Below are 14352 nucleotides of genomic sequence, written 5' to 3'. Positions count from 1 at the left end.
TGCATGTTTGATAAATTTCAAACTGTACAAGTTGGTGAATAAATCATAAATTTATTCACCTTTGGCATAAATACTTAGTTGTAAAATCAATAATAATGTATTAATTGGTCTTTCTTGCAAGTATATAGACTTTATCCTATCACTGGCAGTACTATACTTTAGGATGTTGTTGTCATTGTTAAATGATGTCAAGTTGTTTCCAAATCATAGAAACCTTGTATGGTGTTTCCCCAGTGTGACTGCTGGTTTTGAACTGCCAACTTTATGGTTGGAAGTACAGTGCTTATACTATAGCACCACACCAGGACTCCATATTTCAGGATGCTGTTGTTCTTTTTGAAAATGAGTGTCATCCATGAACCTCTCAGAAAAGTCAGTTCATGGATGAAGGTGAAATGTTAGGAGAAAATTTTCTCGCCATCATAACTTACCTCATGGTGTTTTTAAAAAACACATGTGTGAGAGTGCCCCTAAAGCCAAAGAATTACATTACGTATTATATATCATTGGAACATACTTAAGGAACAAATTAGCAATGTCATATTGTTCTTTAGTTCATGTTGGTGTACAGTGTCTTCTACATTCAAAATTATTTCTGTTCATAACATATCTCTTCCCTCAGGCTCAGAATACTACAGACTTGGTCACATTTTGAAATAGAAGATGGCATAAAATTCTCAATTTTCACAGGTTATATGCAAGATTGTACATGAATGAGTTTCAAAACATTGTGAAAATTTTACATTATCTTGCAATTCCATTTTCCCTGTACTCTTTGAAGTCCCTTGTATAAAAATAGAAATATTGGTAAGTGACAATACAAACACAGTCAATACTACTGAATGGAAAGCTACATTTTTCAACCTAGATGCGTCAAATTATTTAATTTTGAGTTTCTTTTGAGGAAAATTGTCTCCAAATGACTCTCTCTGCTCATCCACACAAAAATGTAACAGTGACATTATAACTTAACTGCGATGTGTTTTAAAGAATTGTGTGTCTCATTTATTCTTTCCATATTTTGAAAACAACAATCACAGAACCACCATTATTTCATTGTGTATATATGAAAAGTATTTAATTGGTTAATGTGTTATTTATGCTTTACAGCAATTAAAATATGTGAAAAATAAAAAGAAATCTACCGAAATGGCTTCTCTGAAAAGTCAAACCAGTTAAATTATCTTTTCATTCTACCCTCAAACCACATAGAACAGTACAAGTCACCTGACTGCCTTTTTGAAGTATAGAAAATTACACCATTAGTATTGATTTGTTGCACTTGTTACATAGCAACCATTTAAAAATTATTGAATCAACAAAATATTCTAATAGATCTATGCTACACATTGTATTATCTCATATATTGATTTTATTTCCCATGTGGTCAAAAATATTGAATATGAAGAAAGCAAGACTGTTAAAGTTATACAGTGCATTCATCACATATCAGACTAGCATCTTTTTACACAGATAAGGGAAACTATGGAGCTTTAATCCCTGCTTAATGCTCCTGCTTTAGAAATCACCTGTAGCCTTCCATTAGGTAATACATTGAGAAAAACAAGCCGGAAAAAGATGGCTCTATCAATACTCAAGTAACTGCTTTTTAAAATGACCTTGGTTATTGAATACTGAACATTGAAAAGGGATAGAGTTTATATATATATATATATCCTCTGGAAAATTTTGCACAGAGAAGAAAGCTCCAGAGAATGATAACATGTCTGTTAGCAGAAATGAAACTTGTTAAAATGTGACCTAGACCAAATCTGCCATCAAATCAGTTGAGCAAAATCCTCTGTGAGCCAACAGAAAGTGTTACGCTAACATCATACTAGACATCACCTGGATATATTCTTTACATTCATGCTTAGCATTCTGTACCTTTAAAAATCATCTGATAAGACTCTGGCAACTTGTATAAAAAATATAATAATCTGGAACATTATCTTAAAATATTGTGGATTGTAAAATAATAATCATATTAAAAGGTAAATATGTAGGCAGTGAGTTAAAGTAGAAAGAATTTAATTCTGTTTCAAAATTATATTATCTTACGAACTTAATCATTTTCATTTCTTAAGATTTTACTAGGAAAAAGTATTCTGTATTTGTGTTTGACACGGTAATTACATAAATCCTGCATCAACAGATCATCAGTACTCAGAGAGTTTCATTTTGCATATGTAGAGATTGGATGACCTATTTATAATCAGGCTGATGTGGAAATGCCTTTTTATATTCACAGTGAATGTAAATGTTAATATAGCCCATACATAAAATGCATGTAATATTAGTTTATACAACCCATGCAAATGCATGTGTACTTACCTTATCATCAAATCAGTTTAACCAGTTTGAAGCAGTATATGTGATATCACATCCGCATAAACCAATATAACCTAGTTAGTAAATATCACGCCTTACCTGATGTCATTAAGGAGCTCTGGTAGCATAGTGGTTACAAATTGGGCTGTGAACCTTAAGGTCAGCAGTTCGAAACTACGAGCGGTTCCGCGGGAGAAAGATGAGGCATTCTCCTCCCGTAAAGATTTACAGCCTCGGAAACCCTGTACAGGGTCGCTATGAGTCGGAACCGACTCCACGGCTCTTAACAACAACAACAACAACAACCTGATGTCATTGAATTTATTCTCGCTTATAGTAACTCTATTGGAAAGAGTTACTATATGCATTGAAAGAAGTGGCAAAGAACAAGGCACCAGGAATTGATGGAATAAGAATTGAGGTCTTTCAGGAAAGTGAGGCAGCACAGGAGGCACTCACTCATCTCTGCCAGGAAATTTGGAAGACAACTGTCTGGCCGACTGATTGGAAGAGATCAATGTTTGTGCCCATTCCAAAGAGAGGTGACCCAACGGAATGCGGAAATCATCGGACAATCTCTTTGATATCTCAAGCAAGCAAAGTTTTGCTCAAGGTAATACAGAAACGGCTACAGTCATACATTGACAGAGAACTTCCAGAGGTTCAAGCTGGATTCAGAAGAGGCCGTGGAACGAGAGATACCATTGCTGATGTCCGATGGATCTTGGCTGAAAGCAGAGAATATCAGAAGGATGTTTACCTGTGCTTTATTGACTACGCAAAGGCTTTTGATTGTGTGGATCATGACAAGCTATGGACAACATTGAGAAGTATGAGTATTCCAGAACACTTAATTGTACTTCTAAGAAATCTGTACCTAGACCAAGAAGCAGTTGTTCGAACAGAACATGGGAACACTGAAAGTTTTAAAATTGGGAAAGGTGTGAGACAGGGTTGTATTCTTTCACCATACTTGTTCAACCTGTATGCTGAGCAAATAATACGAGAAGCTGGGTTCTATGAAGAAAAACGTGGCATCAGGATTGGAGGAAGACTCATTAACAACCTGCGATATGCAGATGATACAACCTTGATCGCTGAAAGTGTAGAGGACTTGAAATATTTACTTATGAAGATTAAAGAGCACAGCCTTCGATATGGATTGCATCTCAATGTCAAGAAAACAAAAATCCTCACCACTGGACCAATAAACAACATTCTTATCAATGGAGAAAGGATTGAAGTTGTCAAGGACTTCATTCTTCTTGGATCAACTATCAACACTCGCGGAAGTAGCAGTCAAGAGATCAGACGACGTATTGCACTGGGCAAATCTGCTGCACAGGAACTTTTTAAAGTGTTGAAGAGCAGAGATGTCAGCTTGAGGACTAGGGTGCGCCTGACCCAGGCCATTGTGTTTTCAATAGCTTCATATGGATGCGACAGCTGGACAGTGAATATGGAAGATCATAGAAGAATTGATGCCTTTGAGTTGTGGTGTTGGAGGAGAATACTGAGGGTGCCATGGACTGCCAAAAGAACCAATAGATCTGTTTTGGAAGAAGTGCAGCCAGAGTGCTCCTTGGAGGCCAGGATGGCTAAGCTTCGTCTCTCCTACTTTGGACATGTAGTCCGGAGGAAACAATCGTTGGAGAAGGATGTCATGCTGGGTAGGGTGGAGGGTCAGAGAAGAAGAGGAAGACCTCCAACGAGATGGATCGGCCAGTTGGCATCATTGATGGACTCGGGGGTGGCAGCGGTGGTGAGGTTGGCCCAGGATCGAACATTGTTTCGTTCTGCTGTGCATGGAGTCGCTATGAGTCGGTTCCGACTCGATGGCACCTGACAACAACAACAATTGGAAAGAGAACTGCGCTAGAGAGTCTCCAAGGCTATAATTTTTCTGAAGCCGACTGCTACATCTTTTTTCCTTCCTTGGCGCGGGCAGGCTAAGCATTCTGATGTTACGGGAAAGGTTGGTGGTTTGAAACCACAGGCTACTCCACAACAGAAAGACGAGGCAGTCAGCTTCCTTTTAGATTTACAGCTTTGGAAACTCTATAGGACAGTTCTAACATGTTCTACAGGACCACTATGAGTAAAAATCTAATTGTTTATAGAAACCACAGGTATGGCTACAGAAACCACAGATCTTGGTTTTCCAACTCATAATTTGGGGAGACATAATTCGAACTATGTCAAATTTTAAATGGTCAAAGTCTTAAGTGACATTCAAAGTAAGGAAATAAATAAGTGGTTTATATTTTTTAAAGAAATGTTAGGTAAATATATCTAATTTGAAATTCTTCTAGTAGCAAAGCAAGTGCTAGTATTTTTTATTTTAGTTTTCTGATATCTTTGAGTATTTAATCTTTTCGTTTACATTGCTCTGTGTTATCAGGTAGGAATAACCTAACTGATTCTAGCCTCAGATATTCTAGAATGTTGTTGTTATACAATGCTAATGAGCTCAGCAGTGACTCCAAGAGCAGAGTGAGGTCATTTGGCTGCTAGAATTGTTTCACATCCATTAGAACAGCTCCACAGCATCTCTGCTAGGTGTTGATCTTTCAAGGACGATTTTGTTTAGGGCTGTGTTTAAGGAAGCTTCAAACTTCAAAAGAATTTTAAAACGATTGTCCTTGGATGTTGGTTCTCAAATATTTTGTTATGAGAAACTACATTCTTTAAGACAAATATATGAAAGAACTTTTGCTTTGAAGCAATATATTTACTCATAGTTATCATATTGGATACTAAAACAAGTACATTAAAATATTTATTTATAAATTACAATAATAAATGAATACATGTTAGAAAGCCAAGATGAGAACAGAGGGAAGAGCGTAAGAGTGAATGTGACAACTTGGCTAGCCAATGAATTTCAGTGGTTTGGTGGTTATATAACGATGCATTTAGCAGTTATGTAATGATACAGTCATTCTCCATTTTGTCATCTTGATACAGTCATCATCCATTTTTACATTATGCAATAACAATCATGGTTAAATCTGTGTAAACTAACCTTGTTTATAAGTGAGGGATAGATGTGTATTTGAATGAAAATTAGCATATTTCCTAAAATAAGTTAAAAGTGTGACACAGTTCATTATTTTTACGTATTTTCAGTTTCTGGCTAATGAGAAGAAGTCTGGGTAGTCATATTTGCATCTGCCTCAAATATGGTATTTGCAATTGCCTCATATATATGTGGAAGTTGGATCGTGAGTAAGAAAGACTGAAGAATAATTGATGCATTTGAATTATGGAGTTGGAAAAGAATATTAAAAGTATCATGGACTGCCAGAAGAAAAAAACATCTGTGTTGGAAGAAGTACAGCCAGAAGCCAGGATGGTGAGACTTCATTTTTCATATTTCAGGTATGTTATCAGAAATAACCAGTCCTTGGAGAAGAACATCATGCTTGGTAAAGTGAACGGTCGGTGAAAAATAAGAAGACTCCTAAAGGTAGATTGCTATAGTGGCAGCAGAATGGGCTCCAATGTAGGAACGATTGTAAAGATGGTGCACGACCAAGCAGGGTTTTGCTCTGTTGTACATTGCTGTGAGTCAGAAGGGACATAACGGCACCTAACAACAACCACCACCAATATGGTATGAAATGTTTTTGTGAACTACACAAGAAATTTCAGTTTAATACAGATAACTGTTTTGAAAACGGAATCAAATTTTCATAGCATTTTTAGATAACTTAAGATATTATTTTGATACTTTACCAAACTTGTTCAATGATAGTTTCTTAAATTTACTTGCAGTATAAAAATCTGAAACCATATTAATAAAGGTCTTAGTCTCGGCTACAGTACAATCTATTGTTTTTTTCTTGCACTAAGAATGGATATTTTATCTATGCATGAATTTATGCAATCATTCATTGCATTAATTAGAATTCGAAATTCTAATTCTTGCTTGAAAGCTTTAATTTTATCATTGGCAACTAATACTGTCAATTGCTTTCCTTGAAGTGGCAGGTTTACTTTGCTCACTTATGAGATATTGTCTGCCAAATACCCAAGGCTGAATAGTCATATTTTGTTTGTCACTTGTGTTTTCCAAGGTTTATGTTCTACTTAAAAAAAAAAAAAAGGCTAATATAGATTGCTATTCAAATGATCACATGGCATTTTGTCTTGAATAAATAGCACACTTTGGTGATTAGGTGATTAGTGAAAGTACATTGTATGTGCTTCCCATTTCGTCATTCATAGTATCTTACTCTTGTAGGTTCCTTGAAATAACTTTGACTTCTATCTGGAGAAAATCCATAAGGGAAACTATTGTATATGTGTTTCCTCATATAGGCACATATGTGTTTCTTCTAGTACATGGTGTAGGAAATAAGTGACTAATGATGTTGGTTGCATGCACCTCCTGTTTGTAGTACAGAAATGCAGCATAGGGTCTTCAAGGCTGTGACCTTCAGGAAGCAGATTGCCAGTCTGTTTTCCAAGGAGCCTCTGGATAGGTTCAAACTACTAACCTTTTAGGTATTAATTAATTCTATAACTGTCACACTCAGGAACTTCTAAAGGGACTTGTGGTTGTTGTGAAGGGCCTTTGAGTCTATTCCAACTCATAGTGACCTTGTGTAGGGTTTCTGAGGAGCACTGGAGGATTTGAACCACCAACCTTGTGGTTAGTAGTTCAGTGTTTATCCTATAGAGCCATACCAGGACTCCTCTAAAGTGACTGTGTTGTTAAGTGCTGTTGACTCATAGCAACCCTGTTTAGCATTTCTGAGGAGCAACTGGTGGGTTTGAACTTCCGAACTCATAGTTCACAGTCCCATGCTGATCCTATAGTGACACACTAGGAGTCCTCTAAAGTGACTGTTGTTATTCAGTGCCTTCAGCCAGTTCCAACCCATAGCGACACTGTTTAGGGTCCCAAGGAGTGGATGGTGGTTTTGAAATACTGACCTTGGGGTTCAAACTGACATTGTAGTCCAGTGCTTTAACCCACAACACCACACCAGGACTCCCTTAAAATGACATTGTTGTTATTATTAAGTGCTGTCGAGTCGGGTTCCGACCCATAGCGACCCTGTATAGTGTTTCCAAGGAGTGGCTAGTGAGTTTGAACCGCCCACCTTGAGATTCAAACCGACTTCACAGTCCAGCACATGAACCCACAGCTCCACACCAGGACTCCCTAAAGTGGCTGTTGTTGTTAAGTGCCATCGAGTCGATTCTGACCAATAGCGACATTATATAGGGTTTCCAAGGAGCAGCTGGTGAGCTTGAACCGCAGACCTTGCAGTTCAAACGACTTTGAAGTCTGACTGACACATTAAGCTACAGCGCCACACCAGGACTCCTAAAGTGTATGCAATTTGATTCCAGAGCCTCGAGTCATTCTTTTAATTGCTAAATTGTTTTTGTAACATTGGGACAAATGCTGACACAATGAAAAGGACAATTAAATGTTAGGGAAATTACGAAACAAACTTTGACTTCATCTTGCACAGCCTCTTAAAGAGAACCAGGATTCCCTAGATATCAATGAATCACATTTTGAGAACTGATATATAGGCCAGTGTTCCCTAAATAAAATATAAAGTATATCCTCATTGTCTGATTGTATTTATAGATTCACAATATTTACATATACTTCTTAAGTATGCTGTTATTGTTAAATGTGGTCCAGTCAGTTCAGACTCATAGCAAACCTGTATGTTTCTGAGGGGCAGTTGTTAAGCCTCAACTGTCAACTTTGCAATTCAAACCAACTTTGTAGTACAGTCCATTAACCCACAATGCTACACCAAGACCTGTTTTTTGTTTTGTTTTTTTCTTTCCTTCTGTTTCAATGCCTTTACTTGCATTATTTTTCTCCTTGTTAACATGTTTTTAATTATAATACAAATTACAAGACTAATTGTAATAAAAATTATGAAGACTGCTATGTGTATTCTTCTTCCTCATGATTTTCATTAAGTTCCTTTGAGTTGGTTGACTTACAGAGAGCTTATATAGGGTTTCAAGGACCCTTTGTTGGATTTGAACTGCTGACCTTGACTCACTATATACAAATGACATCTTTAAACTTTAGCCTTTTTTCTCTTGGCCTTGCTAACTGCAAAAGTTCTCACTGTGATAATTTTTATACATAGAATATAAAATGGGATTTTTTACTGATAGTTTGAATATTAATTTAGAAAAAAATGAGTGACCATTTTATTACCTAAACTGGAAAATCTTTCATTCTTTTGAAAACTTAAATTTGGCTCAAGTTTTAATTAGTGGTAGACTTAATGAATATTATTTAAACAGTAAATCTAGGTGCACACGCAGAATGAATTCCTACTCAAGAAATGGTTAATTTTGAATTTAACATCAGAAAACCATTGTAAGATAATTACTGGTGATATTCACAAAACTCTCCTCATTTGAAAAATATCTAGAACTTTATCTATCTAACTACACCTACACACATATATTATTATTATCTTTAGACTATCTTATTTCTTTTCATCACTGGAGTCTGTCTTTAACTTAACATAAACTCTTTCTGGAACAAAATCTTTATTTAATTAGTCTTAATTGCAGTGCAAAGAAAAACCATTTTCATTTAGACAAAACTACATTCATTTCTTACAATAATTCTAATAATGGAGATCTATTAGATAAGACTAATAGAATATCAATCATTCAGTCATTCAGATATTTGTGTTCTTGAAATTTTGGATAAATCATTAACCAAGGTATATAAGGATCCTTTTCTCATAGATATTACATTCTATTGAGGAAGGGGGCAGGAGACAATAATTCAGCAAACAAATGACAAATAATATGCAACAGTATTTGCTTATATTCCTTCTAACCCTCCCTGTCTTCACCTGTCTTCTTCATTCTTCTGTCAACTTCCTTCTTATTTATTGCTGCCCTTCCTGTCACCTAGGTTAATTCTCTAAGCAGTTGATTAGTTAGTTAGTGTTTTGTTTTGTAGACACACTATTTGTGGTAATACATTACAGCTGCATTAGGAAGCTTAAACATGAGTGATCCAGTAAAAGGGAAGAAATTGATCGTGTACAATATAGAGAAAATAAGCATGTGCTGAATCTCCTAACAAGATAAGTAGGCATGAGAAAGCAAATTAAAAGTATGTCATTTAATAAGAACAAGAGAATTTCATTTTAAATGAAAAACAGAAACCAGCAAACATGTGTACATGATAATGGAGCTCCTGTATAATCCTGACAGTGTTCAAGTATAAATGCAGTTTGTCTCATGACCTACATGCAAACTTGAATTTTGAAATGAAGGAGCAAAGGGATCAAAATATAACTGAAGAAAGCAACATATACATGAGATTATCATTTTCAGAGCATAGGAAAGGAAGTACTTTAATAGGCTTATTTTTCTCAAAAAAAAAAAATAGTATTGTTACATTTAGTTGTTGTTAAGTGCTTTCTAGTAGGTTCTGACTCAGTGATTCTGTATAAGGTTTCCAAGGCTTTAAATCTTTATGAGAGCAGAAAGCGTCATATTTTTCCTGCATAGTAACTGGTGGGTTCAAACAGCACATCTTGTGGTTTGCAGTCCAGTACTTAATGAATGGAGGGACCATAATGCCTCACATTAATTAGCCTTATGGTATTCCTTCAGTTTCTCAGCAGAATTATGTAAGTGTTCAGTGTGCAATGTTATTCGTGTCAATTCATTGAATTCCATAAGTGGCTGTCTATGAACCTGGTTCTGTATTAAATTTGTATATTAATTATGGGAATAATTAATGATGCAATTACTGCTCTCAAAGCTTCCTAATTCAAGGGTCAAGAAGCCAAGACAAAAGGTGAAGTATGAAACAGGATATGTGACTTTTGTGTTCTGTGCAGCACTCAGAATTGCTTCTGTCCAGTTCAGTCATGGCAAAGAAAAATAGCACAGACCCGAAATTAAAATGCGAATGAAACAATATAATAACTAGAATAGGAAACATTACTGGTTGACAACTTGATTAAAACTTAATCTCCTTCATAGAAAATAAAGGCAGCCTTGAGTTGCATAACAAGCTACTCTCTCAACCCAGAGTCAGAAAAAAACAGTGCCTTAGTCATAGATGTTGGGCAACATCATGAATGATGTCCTTGAGACCAAATCTCATCTGTTCTTATGGGTCAATCAATGTACCACACATTTTCTTTAAAGGGTTTCTGGATTCAAGCGGAATATTCTCAAGATCCAGCCACTTGTTTGTCAGTTTGTTATACTGTGGTGACTAACATGTTGCTGTGATGCTGGAAGCTATGTTCTTGATACTTTAAATACCAGGAGGGTTAAACAAGGTGGACAGTTTCAGTGGAGTTTCCAGGCTAAGACAGACAGTATTTCTGAATGTTTAGCCATTGAAAATCTTATGAATAGCAGAGCACTGCTAGCTATAGTACCATAAGATGAGACCCTCATGGTGGAAGGCACACAAAATACAACTGGGGAGACCTGCCTCCACAAAGCACAGGTGACTATGATGGTGTGAATGGAATAAAGCTTTTTGAACCTTCATTTGTTGGTTGGGCAAAACTCACAATGAAAGAAAATATTTGCAAGCATCCATTAATAACCAGAACTTGCAATTTACAAAGCATGCATGTAGGAAAATTGGAAGTTTTCAAATATTTTCAAATGGAGTGCATAAGAATTGATATCCCAGGCAATAGTGAGCTGAAATGGACTGCTATTGGAATCTAATAATCGTTAAGTTTTACTATGCCAGTGATGAAAAATTTGGGAAGCATAGTATTACATTTTGAAAGAGAACATTTCATGATTTGTCTGAAAGTACAGTATTTGTGGTAAGATTCATATGTCTACAAGGAAGACCAGTAAATAGCACTATTATTCAAATTTAAGCACCAACCACTAAAGCCATTGATGATGTAAATGAAGAGTTTGTCAGTCTGAAATTGGTTAAACATGTAATCAAGATGTATTGATAATTACTGGGGATTGGATGGCAAAGGTTAGAAACAAAGAGGAAGGGTCAGTAATTGAAAAATAGAGCTCTGGTGATGGAATTGATGCTGAGGACAGCAGAATAGAGTTTTGTAAGACCAATGGTTTATTCATTGTAAATACCTTTTAAAACTACATACATATGGATGTTATTAATACACAGAAATCAAACAAACTGCATTTGTGCAAAGAGATGCTGCAAAAGCTCAATATCTTCATCCAAAACAAGGTCAAGGACAGACTGAAACATACCAACAATTGTTCATATGCAAGTGTAGGCTGAAATTGAAGGAAATTAAAATAAGTCCATGAATGCCAAATCATGACCTAGAATATATCTCACCTGAATTTGGAGGCAATTTCATGATCAGATTTGATGCATTAGACACTAATGACAGAACACCAGAAGATTTGTGGTATGCCACCAAGAACATCAGATAGGAAGAAAGTAAATGGTCATTTAAAAGACAGCAATGAAAGAAAGAAAGAAAAAGGGTGTCAGAAGAGACTCAACTTATAGCTGACTCAACGATATGTAACAAAAACACTAGTGTTTCTAAGGCTGTAAATCTTCACAGAAGGTGACAACTTATTTCTACCATGGATTGGCTAGTGGGTTTGACCCATTGATTGTTTGTTGTTGTTGTTGTTTTGTTTTGTTTTTAGCAGCTGTGCAGAAAGGCTCCCCTCATCCTTGGTATATGTTTTATACATATATAACTTTGTTTATTATATAAATATTTTTCTTATTGTTGTTACGTGCCATCAAGTCAATTCTGACTCATAACGACCCTGTACAGGTTTTCAGAAGAGGAGCTGGTGGGTTTGAATTGCTGACCTTGTGGTTTGCAGTCTAGTGTCTATCCTACAGCAGAACACAAGATAAATAATAAAATAATATTTTCAAAAATTATTATTATTACTATAGTGAGGTGGTGGTGTGCCGTGGAGTTAGTTCCAACTCATAAAGACCCTGTCTGTATAGAGTTAATGAGGCTGTAAATCTTTACGGGAGAAGAAATTCTCATTTTTCTCCCATGTAACGACAGTAGTTTCAAATTGCTGAAACTATATAGGGTTTAGGGTTTCCGAGGAGCAGCTGGTGAGTTTGAACCCCCAACCGTGAAGTTCATAAAGACCCTGTATAGAATTAACGAGGCCGTAAATCTTTACAGGAGAAGAAAGTCTCATTTTGAAACTACTTTAGTTTCAAATTGCTGACCTTGAGGTTAGCATTCCGACTATAAACACGATGCTATATAAAGCTATTTTTCTCAGATTCTTGAGATTCCCTAATATTATTTTTTAATGTAGTAAGGGACCCTCAAATCAGTTCAGACTTATATACTCTTTTTTAACTGATTACTAACTAAATTTTTACACTCTTGTTTTTGCAATTTTTAAATTAAGGCTGTACATATTTCATAACCCAATTTAGTTGTTGTTGTTGTTGTTAAGAGCTGTCGAGTCGGTTCCGACCCATAGCAACCCTGTACAGGGTTTCCGAGGCTGTAAATCTTTACCGGAGCAGAAAGCCTCATCTCTCTCCCGCGGAGCGGCTGGTAGTTTCAAAATACTGACGTTAAGGTTCGCAGCCCGATTTGTAACCACTATGTTACCAGAAATCCTTATCCAATTTAGTAGCTACCTGTAATTCTCTAGGATTGAAATACTCTAAATGGTATAGATATCAATCCACTTAATATTAGTCACAATTTAATGGCAAAAGCATCACTGGTATAATTTTACAGTGTGGATACCAGATATATTTTCGGAGGCTACCAAGCATTTCAAGCACTTCTTGAATCCAAAATTGGCTATTTACATTTTGCTATAAAAATGATCAATTTCCTTGAAAACTTTATGGTCAATGCAGAGTATAAATATAGACTAAAAGTGAATTCTGCATGTTGTTGTTAAGTGCCGTGGAGACAGTTATGACTCTTAGAAACCCTGTACAGAGTTACTGAGGAGCAGCTCGTGAGTTTGAACCGCTAACCTTGTGGTTCGCAGACCAGTGATTATCCTACATTGTCATACCAGGATACTGTTTTATTTTACTATTTTATTTTTTCCATGGTTTTTGTTGTTTTTTGCTTGTTCTTGTTTTGAGTCAAGATGACCAAAAGAGTTTACATCTCTTTTCAACAAAACACTTTTTAAATTTTATATTTATAAATTATAAAAATATGTAATCAATTATTAGTAATATATTCATAACAACTTTCAATTTTCCTCCAAATAGGATTTGATTTTCTAAACACTATCTCATTCAGGTGTAATTTTTCAGTGTAAATTCCAACTTTCTTCTAAGCATATACTTGTATGCAGTTAAGTTAAAAAAAAAAATGCTGCAAAATCATAGAAACCTTTCTTAAACAAAACTATCAAACTGTGAGGCTATTGTTTCTAGAGGCATCATCCATCTAGGTCTATATACTTCTGAAGACTGTGTTTCCATCTCTCTAACTCTTCCCTGAAGATTTCTGCATTCTTCAATTGACATCACTTCAATGTAGCAATTGTGGCATGCTGAAAGAAATCAAATTGTGTTCCTTTGAAATGTCCTTTGAGTTTGAGGAATAAAAGAAGTCTGAAGGCCAAGACTAGAGTTGTGGGTTGAATGGAGAGGTTTCCCAATGAAATTCTCATATGACAGTCCTTGCTATCCTTGAAGAATGAGTAGGTGATTGTAGTGATGGAAAAAAAAAAAAAAAAAAATTCCTCAGCACAACTTTCCTAGCTTTTTCTCAGCAATGCAGTTTTAAATTTTCTTAAAACATATAATTAGTCCCCATGTGTCCTTTGAGAGAACTCAGTCAAGATTACCCCTTGGGAATCACCATAACCTGAGCTGAACTACCTCCCTTACATTTAAGTGACATTGTAGAACCCTTCAAAAGTCACTGATTTGATTAGCATTTTTTTAAGGCAACTTAATGAGGCAAAGAAAAATGTTTTACTGAGCTAACTTCTCCACAGCCATGCACTGATCACAGACACATGTTTAAATATATATTTTAAATAAACTCGTAGTGGTTA

This window comes from Chrysochloris asiatica, unplaced genomic scaffold, assembly GCF_000296735.1.
Source record: "Chrysochloris asiatica unplaced genomic scaffold, ChrAsi1.0 scaffold00089, whole genome shotgun sequence".
NCBI classification, from domain to species: Eukaryota; Metazoa; Chordata; class Mammalia; order Afrosoricida; family Chrysochloridae; genus Chrysochloris; species Chrysochloris asiatica.
This window is presented reverse-complemented; position numbering follows the sequence as displayed.